This window comes from Gopherus flavomarginatus, chromosome 3 (assembly GCF_025201925.1).
Source record: "Gopherus flavomarginatus isolate rGopFla2 chromosome 3, rGopFla2.mat.asm, whole genome shotgun sequence".
NCBI lineage: Eukaryota > Metazoa > Chordata > Testudines > Testudinidae > Gopherus > Gopherus flavomarginatus.
The window spans coordinates 29,868,141-29,880,977 of NC_066619.1; positions in this window are offsets into that span (position 1 = coordinate 29,868,141).

Consider the following 12,837-nt stretch of genomic DNA (forward strand, 5'->3'; position numbering starts at 1 on the left):
AGAGACCATGCAAATAAACATACAAAACAATACAGAAGTGAGGATTTCACAACTACATCTATACAGACATAGGGGTTTTCCAGCTGTGTCTATTGATAAGTGAGTGCTTGCCAGACAGGATGCTATTAAACTAAGTTTCCTTTTACATCTTCTAGGCTCTACCCTTTCTCTGGAGGTGATAGGAATATCAGGACAGGATTGTATTCCTAATAGCCCAATAGCACCTTATTTCAATGTGACTAGTTTGGAATGTGAGGATGTGACCATACACTTCCCAGTTTATGGCTGCCTAACTACATCTTAGCTGACAGCCTTAGTCTGTCACAGTAAGAGAAGGCCATTCCACAGACAGTGATTTTGATTCTTTCTTTTATACCTCTATAACTAGCTAAGTGATAAGAACACCCCTAAATTCTTAAAGTATAGGCCTTTGCAGACAGGCCTGAATATCTATATCCTAACACACCAGCGCAACTGAGATTGGAATCTAACCCCTACAAGCAGCCAGGATGTCTGCCTCACTGCTTACATCCGAGATGACTGTCATTTGGGCATTAAACAGAATTAAAACAAAGTTTGCCCTTCCCATCATAATGTCCATGCCCTTTCTCCACCTGACTACCTAAAGACAGCAATTTATTCACTCATTAAAATAATGATATCCATTCCAGTCTGACTTTGATCATGACACCAGAAACTACCATTTGGCATTCCTCAGCTAAAGATACACAATTTCATCTCTTCCCTACAACCCATTACATGTTATTTGCTATTAGTAGAAGTGATGCTAAAAACCAGGCATCACTCAGTCGCTTGTATAATAGCAACAACATCATTATAATAATTGGAGTTTGTGGATGCCTGCCATCTTGGCCAACACAGCAGGGATTGGACCTGAGACCTCCAGAGCTAAAAGCTTGAGCTACTGCAGCTTGGCTGCCTGTGGCGTAAACAGACTCTCATCCTCAGCAGATCAGGCACAGTGAGAGACCTGTAACACAATCAGGGGCGGCTCTAGGCACCAGCGCACCAAGCACGTGCCTGGGGTGGCAAGCCACAGTGGGCGGCCTGCTGGTGGGAGGTCCGCCGGTCCCATGGCTTTGGCGGCAATTTGGCAGCGGGTACACTGAAGGTGCGGGACCGGCAAACCTCCCGCAGTCATGCCGCCGAAAGCCACCTGACTGCCGTGCTTGGGGAGGCAAAATACAGAGCCTCCCCTGAACACAATGACCAATGGGCTACACTGACCTAGCACTTTTCATCTTCAAAGTGCTTTAAAAAACAACAAAGAACCATCACAATGCCCTTGTGATTTAGCACCTTAGAGCAGAGGCAGCAGAAGCTCACTTTGAATGCAGGGCAGGAAGTCGGGTGTCAAGGGCAGCAGAAGGTGGTCAGGGCATCTCTCTCACCAGAGGTAGTTGCACCGAGCCCTAGCCTGATCACTCTGATTCCTACTTGCTGCCTAACCAGGGCTCAGAGGCCACTTGAGTCAAGCATGGGGCTCAGGGTTAGAGGGTGGTGTTGAGGCATGGCTCAAAGGCAGCAGGAGTGGGGGTGCAGCTCAGGGTTAGAGGACAGGGTGTGTCGTGTGTAGGGCAGAAAGATAGATCAGCTCCCCCTCCCACAGAATTCCCATTGCCCCCCACCATGCTGGTTCCACCACCCCGGCCTTATCGAAAGGAAAACAGTGGGAGAAAAGTTAAGTATCTTTCTTGAGGCCAAAGTTAGTCATTTATTAGTGCATAATGTAAGTATTTCTGGCCTCCAGGCCCGTGCTCAAACCAGCAGTCCACACTGCTGTGTCTAATAAAGACCTAAGCAGCACACTCTGCTCGCAATCCATATTTATTGTACCATTAAGAGTGACCCGCTGGACACAAGGACCCATTTGTTGTGGATGGGAATTATTAAGCTATACAGCATCATCAACATGATGAATGAGAGGTAATTGCTTCCTGATTAACTATGCAGACAAGGACAGCCTAATTAGCATTCCAACCGCCCTCAAGAGCCCTGTCATGCTAATTAAGAATTAGATATTCACCTATTTGCTGTTATTACAGTTTTCTGGGAGGTTGTCTTATTGGGCTAAAGCCATCCCAGGTATAACTCAGCTGAAGCCAATGGAGTTATATGAGGGATGAATTTGGCACAGACTAGTGTTATTTTATACATACATTATACACATTTATATACTTTTGATGTAAGACAACAACTTCCATTTTCAATTAAAAGGAACAAACCTCACTCTCCATCTCTCCCTTCCTCTCTCTCAGCAGCGCTGTAAGTGCCTGCTGCTCAATCAGTCTCCATATAGGGAGTTGTGGAAAGGAGGCAGACTCCTAAGGCAGTTGTGCTGACAGCTCTGAGCTGACTTTGACTCTGTCACATCCTTTAGTGCCACAGTGAGATGGGACAGGCTGAGTTGCCTTGTCATCCTCAGTGAAAGTTTTCCATAGCTCACCTTTGACTGTGAAAAATACGCCATTCTTCATGTCTCAGACAATTTTATGCAAGAGCCAGATGGGGCACAGCTGATTTTGCTGGCTATACCCTGTTCTCCAGGGATACCATATTTCTGCACTGAAGTTCACTTGCATACTGAAGGCCTGGTTTTCAGACGTAATTTTGAACACCTAATTTTCATGCACAAATTTGATATTTGCATATACTAATGCCCAGTTACATGCACAACTGGCCACGGACATGTGAGCCTTTAAATGATTTGCACCTGCAGTTATGTGATTTAAGTATGAAAATGGGACATGCAAATGAGGTGTTTGTGTGTATGTGCAACTGCTGCTATGTGTGTGTGAGAGAGAGTGCAAATTCATACTTTCTTGTCCAGGGAAAAGCAAATTGTGGGTTATATACATTGCTTTTGACATACAAGGCATTACTGATGTACATCAATGCACATAATGTGAAATTCAGAATGATTTTGGAAGCCAATTGTTAGAGACACACAAATGATGGGTGCAGAGCAGTGGCAGCTTTAGCAGCAGTTCCTGGGTTCAGTGGCACCCACAGAAATCATGAATGGTGCAAAGCCAGCCAAACATACACTTCTCCTGGCCTGATGCAGAGGGGAAACCCTGGAGCAGGGGTGCAGTTTGGAGAGTGAGACCACACTGCATTCATCTTATAGCAAGAGCTCCTGTCCCATGGGGCAGGGCCCAGCTCAGACTCTGGACATTGAAACCTAGCACACACAGTCAGCGCCACTCAGGTTTTGTCTGATTGCCCTAAAGCAGCAGCTCCTGTCCCATGGGGCTGGGCCTGGCTCCCCATTTTGGATGTTGCAGTCTGGTGCAGGGGGTTTCAGTGCCACTCACGGAGTGGTGGCCAGGCCAAACCTTAGTGGTGCTGTAATCGCCTGCATCTGGTTGCAGTGCCTGGAATGGGAGCTGGGCCTAGCATCACAGAACATGCTGTATGTGCACTCTGAGGTGAGTTCAGTCACCAGCACCTCTCCACCCTCCATACCAGGTCAGGATTAGGGTTGTGGTGCTAGGGCGGAGGATTCTGCTGAGGGTAATTGGTGCCCTCTCAACAGTTTAGTATAATGTGCCCATGGAATCAGGAGGCTCCCTCCACCCTGGTCATGGAGGAAGAGTGGCCTTGTGGCTGAGGCATTACACTCAATGTCAGGAGACTTGGGTTCATTTCTTGGTTCTGTCACAACCTTCTTGAATGAGCTTTGGCAAGTCACTTATGGTATGTCTGCACAGCAATTAAACACCTGTGGCTGGTCTCAGGCTCAAAGGGCTCAGGCTGCAGGGCTGTAAAACTGCTATGTAATCATTGGGGCTTGGGCTAGAGGAGGGAGAGCTCCAGCTCGAGCCTGAATGTCAACACGGCAATTTTTAGCCCTGCAGCCTGAGCCCCACGAGGCAAAGCAGCTCTCAGCTGTGCTGAAGGTCTTTTATTCCAGTGTAGACATACCCTTAGTCTTTCTGTGTCTTACTTTCCAACCCGTGAAAGGGGGCTAATGGTACTTTTTTTCGCCCACGCTTTGTCTGTCTTGTCTTGTTACACTGAAACCTTTTCAAGAGCGGGACTCTTACCTGCCCATGTGCAGCACCTAGCACACTGGAGCGCTGCTCTTAGGTGTGGCTTAGAGCAGGGGTTCTCAGAACAATTTTTTGAGGGGCCTCAAAGTGCGCACACCAGCCCTTGCTGGTGGCTGCTGTGACAATTTTTCCAAGCCCAGCTACCCAGGGCTGAAGCCCAGAGCCAGAGCTCCGGGGCTGAAGCCCGAAGCCTGCTGAGTGCACACACTGACCCCATCTGCAGAGGCACTGTCTGAAGCCCCCAGGAGGCTGCATGGAGCAGGGCATTGATCCCTTGTTGGTGGTGCCAGCAAACACAGAGGTAGCCAGGAGCAACAGCAGGGCGCTGAAGGGAGACGCTGCTGCTTTGCCCACTCCTCCCTCCCACCTCTGCCCGGGAGGCTGTGATGGACACAGAAAAATCCCCTGGTAGCCACATGTGGCCACAGTGGCAGCATTTAAAAACACTGCTAGAGGCACTACTCTAATGCAAATAACCTATTCCCAGCAAACCTCTTCCTAAGATTAACCCAGATTCCACATACCGCAACACTGAGACAAGAAACTGGCCAGCAGATACATACTGACATTATGACAGATGTTCAGACACGGTGGGGCTGGGTGGCTGCAAGCAGATGTCTCCAAGCTGCTGGATCAGCTGTACATTACGTGTATTATCTGTTTTGTATAGCCTTTGCCTTGTAAAGATAATCCTAGTGGGAGCTTTTCTAATACTGTTAATGATAGCAAACCGTGTAAAGGAAGCTGAATTTAGCATTCTGGCAACTAGGTCACAGGGTGCCTGTGAAAGCAAATTAAAAATCAACTACAGCAAGGCTCACAGATTTGTTTTCCCATTTTGCCCCCATTCACCCCACTCAAGAGGGTCATTTAGTGTCTCCTGAAGAATACCCTCTCATTTAATTAAAGGGAATTTACATCATTATGGCCAAGTGACATTATGGTTTAAATTTTGTGCTCTTAACAAGTGGGAGAATAGCTACTTATTTGTAGTCCCTGTGCACTGTAGGAATTGTGCTGTATGATTAAAATACAAAAGGACTGGCTTGTTCCATCTCCATAAATTATTAGCCCATTCCTTTGGCCATCAAATTTTTAAAAAGTCAAACCTCATGGCAAGGTCAAATACAGAACATTTTTAAGAAGAGTGGTGAGCTCTTCATTTTGAAATGGTTGTGATATTTTTGCAAGGACTGTGCCTGATTCTGCTTTCTTTCTTTCTTTCCTTCCAGTAAAAGCAAGTCAAGTGAGACGTTTCTCTTTAGACGATTACAACAGAAGACCTGGATGAAGAAAACAGTGAGCTGATAAGAGCTGAAATTTTCAGTATGAAAAAAGGGATGTGACACCAAACAAGGGCATCTTTTATAAGCTTAGACCAACATATGAAGCATGTTTAATTGCTCTTTAGAGGGGTGTCTAAAAAATTCGGTTTTAGATGTTGCTACGGTGAGTTTACTCTTTTTTCCAGATGAGTGAGTGAGCTAAGAATCTGCTACCCTGATCAGAGTTAGGACTTCACGTTTTGAATTTCCAAAGAAAACTCTAATTTCCTCATGGAAGAACACGGACAGCTGAGGAAAAGCAGGATCAACTGTATGAAAAGAAATGACTTATCCAGAGTGTATGCTATCTAATTACACCCATCCCAGGGGATATATCATAGCGGCGGGGAGTACAGATGTCTCACTTCCAGAGCTCTCACTATCTGATTAGAACATGTGGAGACCTAGAACCAGATTTCCAGGGATCTTTTGTTAATAACAGGAATGAAACTGTTGAAAGTTGGTGCCTGGATTCTACAGCAGTGTATTTATACTGGTACAGATACAATTGTTTATGCAGAGAAAGAAAAAGATGAGCCTTAACAACAGTGTATTATGGCTCTAGTGTGATATATTCAGCGGTGTCACAAATATACCACAGTAAACATTATTTAACACCAATATCAGTAAGTGACTAATTATATATCTATATCTATATACGCAGCTTGGCATGCTGGTTTTACTCTCTTCCGCCTCACACGTAGCAAGAATGCTGAAGAAGTGCTACTAAAATATTGGTTAAATGTTTAAATATTACTTGCAGCCTAATTGCACTGACTGGGAATTTATGAAGGTGAATAACAAACAGTCTGTTTCTAATCCTTGGCAAGAACTATAAAACCTGGGTTTTAATTAATTTAGTTGCAGCAGATCATTGTTAGCAACGTTCAGGTATCTGATTTGCATGCAGCACCATCATCTGTGCTATGACAAGGAGGAGCTAGCACTGCAGTTTTATTAGTTCAACTTCACTGTTCCTTACCAGGCTTAATTCACCCTGAGATTGTTTGAATCAATGATGCAGTATAAATTACTGTGTCGCATAACAATATACATTTTGAGTCATAAAAAGACTGAATTGAGTAGCACATTGTCAAAGAGCAAGCCCCATCACCTGTACCAATGGCAGGCAATGGAAACAGTCACATGAACCCTTACATGAGTAGTTAAAAGAAAATAAATAACATAAAATTATGGGTTAAAAAATCTAAGTGGATTTAGCACAGCATGCATTTGGCTTTTTAGTACAGGTTCTTTTACAGCTTGCCAAGCTTGACAATTTAAAGTTTTCATCTCAATTTAAATACGAAGCTGTGGAAAGTATTACAAGCCCATGCTTGATTGATTGAAGAAACTGAAGTAAATTCTATCACAGGCAGTCTACTGGGCTGCAGATTCATTGTCTGCCTTTTTGGGGCAGTTTCTCATGTGTTGGTACTTGAGCTGTTCGGTAAAAGAAAGTTCCAGAGACAGGCCCAAACCAACATCCTGCCTCTGAACCCTTCCGAGATTTGGGGCTGCAAAATCCAGATTTGGATTTTATAGACATGAGCCCATTTCTAGAATTTTCTTTTCCTCCATGATTTGCATGTGAAGGGGATCTGGGTTTGAAAATGAAGTGACTGTTGGGAAGAGACTTCTCTATGAGCCAATTATTCCATAATTGTCCACTGCAAGATTTCTTGCACTTTCCTCTGAATCATTTCCTTCTGACCCCTGTCACAAACAGGACACTGGACTCGATGGACTACTGGTCTGATCCAGTTTGGTAATTGCTAAGTCTCTGAGAACTGGGCTAGAGGCACAGGGATAAGAAGGAATGGGCATCATTTTTATTAGCAGTTTCTTGCCAGCTGAATCATAAGATAGTATTGGTGCCAGTTTCAGAAAAGAGCACTGGATTGTGCTTTTGGCTGGAAGAGGTGGAAGGCGTCTCTTATTAGAATGGGACTAGAGGTGAGCTTGAGTGGCAAATTTCAAAGCCACATCCTGATTTTGAACATCCTAGAGTCTGGATTCAGGGTTTTGCTTCAAGAGAGCACTGGTAACAGCAACATGAGGGCCTGATATGGAGTTGGTGTAAATAGTGTACCTCCAATAACTAAAATGGAACTACATTGATTTAAACTAGCCAAGAATGTGGCCCGGAATACCTTGAATTTGGATAGGTCCCAAATCTAAGTCACCTGGAGGTTTGCGAGTTTCCAAAAGGGTTACATCTGTCTTCTAATCTTCAGAAAATATTTAAAAATGCAATATCAAAAAACTATGCAGTATGTCACCCCCTAAGCAGCAGGATTACTGCAAACTCTACATGAGTAGCTTGCAGGTGCTGTTCAATGGACAGTGTGCCTTAGCTCCATTTAGATATACAGCTGCAGTATTAAGGTGTCTGTGTGCCTTGTAGATCCTTGCTAATAGCCTGGCAGTCCTAGGAGCTACGGAGTAGATGTTATCCATAGAGAACCGCCGACAGCACCTCCAAATGAAAAACAATTTTTTTAGAAAAGATCATTCCCCTAAAAGATGCAACTAATGTGATTCAAAATGCCATAGTGTAGATGGAATAGCAAAATTCCCAGACTCAATCAGCCAAAGATAACAGTGGGGCGAGGCAATATCTTTTATTTTTCAACGTTTGGTGAAAGAGGCAAACTTTCAAGTTTGCACAGAGTTGAGCAAGCTCAGAAGCTTGTCTCTCTCACCAACAGAAGTTGGGCCAGTAAAAGATACTGTATTACCCCATCCACCTCGTCTCACTAATATCCTGGGACTAAGACAGCTATAACAATGCTGCAGAAGGTAACTGCTATTGAAGAGCAATTGGAAGGCTTACAAACTGATAAGAGTATTGTACCTTCCCAGTGTATCTTTTTGGTGTGGCAGGTTTTTCCTCCCTGAAAGGTGGGTATGTGAGTCTCCAGAGGTGCAGAGTATCTAATCTTAGAAAGAGCTGCATTTTAGCATTTCTCATGCACTTTGCATATCCTCAGATAGGGCCAGATTTAGGGGCAGGCAACCCAGGTGACCGCCTGGGATACCAGTTTTGGGGGGTGCTGGACTCAGGGTGCTGTGCATGAATAAATACAGATGTACAGATCCTAGTGTGCAAATGTATCATCTTAAATGACAGGATAAATCATGTATGCAAATCATGCATCAAAGTAATGAAATGGGCTACAAATGCAATAAAAAATAAGATATTCAAAAGTTTAACAAAAGGAGGGGGAGAAACTGGTACCAAAGATGCTCCTTGCTTGGGGCATCATTTGATCTAGGACTGGCCCTGTCTGTAAATGGTCATACAAGGTGCAAGGCAGTGGAGACCCAGTCATTTATTTTGCATTTGAAAGGTCAGTGTGTGCAGGACGTGACCATGTGCAGTAATCTGAGGAATAACAGCATGTGGAGTAATAGTTTTGGGTTCCTGCTCCTCCTTCTCTCAGCTAGTGGCTTCCCCTGTGTAGAATCATAAAACTTAGACATAGGACAAAGACCTATGAAGTCACTTAGCCCATCCCAATGCCAAAGCTGATTTTACTATTGTCATTATGTTAGTGCCAAGAGGCCTCATTACTTCCTACTACAATGGTGCACAGAGCTCTTTTTGGCAGTGCACAGATCAAGAGAATAGACTGAGGGATGGTGGGGAGCTGGAGGTTAGAACGTCCCTGAGAGAATCTCCAATTAAAAGTTATCCACAGATTTAGAGTTGGAAAGTTGCGGTCCTAGGATAACTTTTCCTAGCCCCTTTGTCCAGGAGGTCTTTTCTCCTTGCCTCCCAGCATAGCAGCTGCACATATCATATTTTCAATAAAGTCATAAAGCAAAGGACACATCCTCGTCTGTGGCCATAGATCTCATTTAGATTTTGCTTTGGCAAAGATCTTGTTCTTAAATATGTCTGAAAGTATTTATAAGTAGAATGGAAATGGATATAAATTTGAAAAGGCCTTATATCTAATAATGCAAGGTCCAGTGTCTACATTTCAACTGCAGCAACAATATATGGGCTACTTCTTTGTTTTGTACGATTTCCTTATTAAAACCTCAGAATCCAGATCTCCTTTCTTCTATATGTAAGTAAAAATAAAATACTGTAAGTATTTGGTGTGTTTTTGAAACTTTAATATTTTGGTATCTGAATAAGAGAATTTATCTGAAATTTCATAAATTTCTCTCATGTAATTTTATATAATATCATCTGTATCTGCCAGTCAAAACTCCATTCTTCCATTGGGATTAATAAGTGCAGACTCTACAGGGACAACTCTATGGTATATTTAAACCTTATTACAATTGTAAACTGTCACTTTAAATCTTCAGGGGTTTTCTGCTTGCAGGCTAGGGAGTGCTATAGAGAAGTGTGTAATCTGGATCTAAGCAGCAAAGAGCCAGGTGGGGGGAGCAGTGCCTCTTTGCCTCAAGGAGCAGCCTGCTTTCTCTCTCTCAGTTCTTGTGTGCTGAGGTTGTGGATTTTGAAACACTAAAGTAGTGTTATGCTGCAACAGTCAAGAAAGAGTAGTTTACATTTTTATTTAACTTCTGCATTTGTATGTCATGAACATACAAATCTTCAGCCGATGTAAACTGGCATTGCTCCATTGATGTAACTGAGGCTACGCTGATTTACACCAGCCAAAAGCCTGCCCAACAGTTGGCTGGAATGATTGGCTTGGACACTTATCTTCCATTCCATAGTTCTTATTTGTCTCTTTTCCACAGTTCTCCAGAGGAGCAGTAGAATAGCCTGAAGGCTACTATACATGCAGTCAGAGCTGTGGTCAAAGCGCACTCTGGAGACCAGCAACTCTTAATCCTGGTCATGCCACTGAATTTTAAGCAGAACTGCATCCGACAACATTCTGTCTGTAGCCTTAGGGGCAAGTCAGTTAGAGTTCTATGCTCCCATTTGTTGGGCGGTGTGAAGGGGAGAACAAAAAGAGTAAAATGGAGCCGAAGGTGCGTTGAGGGGAGGAAGTGATGGTGAGAGGAGATGTCATGTCTCTGGGGGATGCTTCTTCTTTCCTAGGCCTCCACAGAGGCTTCTCCACACAAACTATGTGCAGCTGGGCTGTGAAGCTCTGAGGCATATTTTGTACTAACATTTGATTTAGAACTGGTAAAACCAGAGCTGTCAGTGAGAACCTGCCTTAATAAATGCTTAAAACCAGCATAACTGTTGTTTGGCTGTCTGCTACTTTACTACATTTGGTTCAATGAACTAAAGGTCTGGCTCAGCAATGCTGAAGCTCTCTCTATAGTATCACCATCATCTGTGGGCTATTTTTTCTTTGGTACAAGATAGGCTGGGAAAGGGGCTTATTCTCAAAACAAATCTACCTTACAGGAGAGAAGACCTTGTATGTCAAATGTAAGACCAGTAAGATGGTGAACTGCTGCCCAGGAACATCTCATTTTTTCAACATGGTGCCTGTTATACATGTAGGACTCGCAGCAACAATGGTAGTCTTGATGCACCTTTCATTCACTTCTCATACAATGGTATCTGTGCGGTTTTTGTTGTTGTTGTTTGGGTTTTGTTTGGGCATGCCAGCACTATATTTGGAGTCCCTGCCCCATTCTGGTGTGCCAAGAATGTATCTCTTCATTCAGTCCTCTGCTTAAGAATAGCTTCTTCCATCATAGCCATGGGGTGAATCAATGACTATATTTCTTCAAAAACTGCACTGTCAGATTATGCATATGCCTAAACTGAATAACTGATTTTGTGTGATTTGTTTAACTGCCAGTCTCATAGATTTCCTCATCCTTTCACCCTTATGCATAGTGTCACATGTAATATAAGATTGAATTTTCCAGGGATGATTTTTAAATGTGCTAATTACCCATTGATTTAAATAGATTGTATGGGTAGCCAAAATCTCTGGGGGAAAAAGAGGCCACAGCCCCTTATTTATTCTACAGTGTGGTTAGCACACATCTGGGTGCTACTACTGTATTCTAAGACCAGACAGAGACTAACTCAGATTGGGTGGGAAGTAGTTAAAAGGGGATGACAGGGTTAGATGGCTTGTATGACAAGGTCATTAATAGCACTGGAACTAGCTACTTGGAAGAATACGGTAATTGACTAGAATTTTGCCCTCATGTGGTTAAACAGACAGGCAGCTCTATAACAGAAAGGGATGCTATACAATGGCTATCTTCAATTCTAAGTCAGCACTGGGTTTTTACACTACATATTTTATAATTTATATCTTAAATGATTCACCCATATTTTTGACCCCGTTAAAATTTGTATTTTCTTCTAGTATTTTTTCCCCAAGTGACTGAGAGAAAATCATTTTCATTTTGTTCTGGGCTTTGTGTATTGAATAGTGTAGCACCAGAAAGGGCAAATTCTGATCTCATTTATATTTGTGTAGATCTAGAGTAGGCCCATCAAAATTTGGCTTTACTCCAGTGTAACATTAGAATTTGTCAGAGTCTAGGAAATAATCCTCTTCTCAGAGATAAAAAGTTTACTTTATCTATGAGATTATTCAGGCTCATGTCAGAATAGTGCATAATCCTTCTAGATTTGAGCTCAGGGATATGAGTTTATTTCATCTTTGTTCTATGCAACCAGCAAAGTAAAGCTAGAGGGGCTCAACCAATGGGATGGAAGTATGATTATAATAATGCTCTTTTGTGTTCCAAAACAGCATTTTCTCCTACCACTTCCTGGGTATTGTACCTAAAGCACAACTGACAGCAATAGAACAAAGATCTAGTTCTCTCGTGTTTGACCGCAAATACGTAGCTTTTTTTAAAGCTTTCTAGACGGCATGGAAAGGTGATTCCGCTTGGCTATTAATATACATAATGGGAAGTGATTTGGACAGAACAATGGCTTCAGTAACAAATACTAAGATTTCTTGACTGCATACACAATGTGGGAGAGAGGAAATGGAATATATTTTGCTGATGTGCACTAATTAAAACTGTGCTCGTTGTCCAGTACAAGCCGCATCAGTAATTTAAAGCAGCCTTGATTTGATTCTGAACTGTTTGTGACTGAACAATGCAGTACTCACTGCCTGAGAGAAACAGGGTCATTTTAAATGTGCACTTCTTCTTCATGGAGCAGATAGCAGACCCAGTCACTGGTGTGGCACCTTCAGGAGAAACTCTTCTGGTGGGGACCAAGGGCCTCTCTTGTTCTGAAGTTCCCCTTTTTCTTTTGACCACCCCTACCCCAACATTTTCCCTATGCCCCATCTTTCTCAATTCCTCCTTACCAAGGTCTCATTGACCCCCCTTCCCTTTCAGTGTCATCCTTGGAATCTCATTCTGGTCTCACTTGAAGTCTGGCTACCTCCTTTCTCCTGTTCTCAAAAACCTCTGCTCAACTGCCCCCCCTCTCCAGCCTGGCTTCCCCCAGCTTCCTCTCTTACTGGGCCAGCCAGGTCTTGCTACCAAAAACCAGAAGA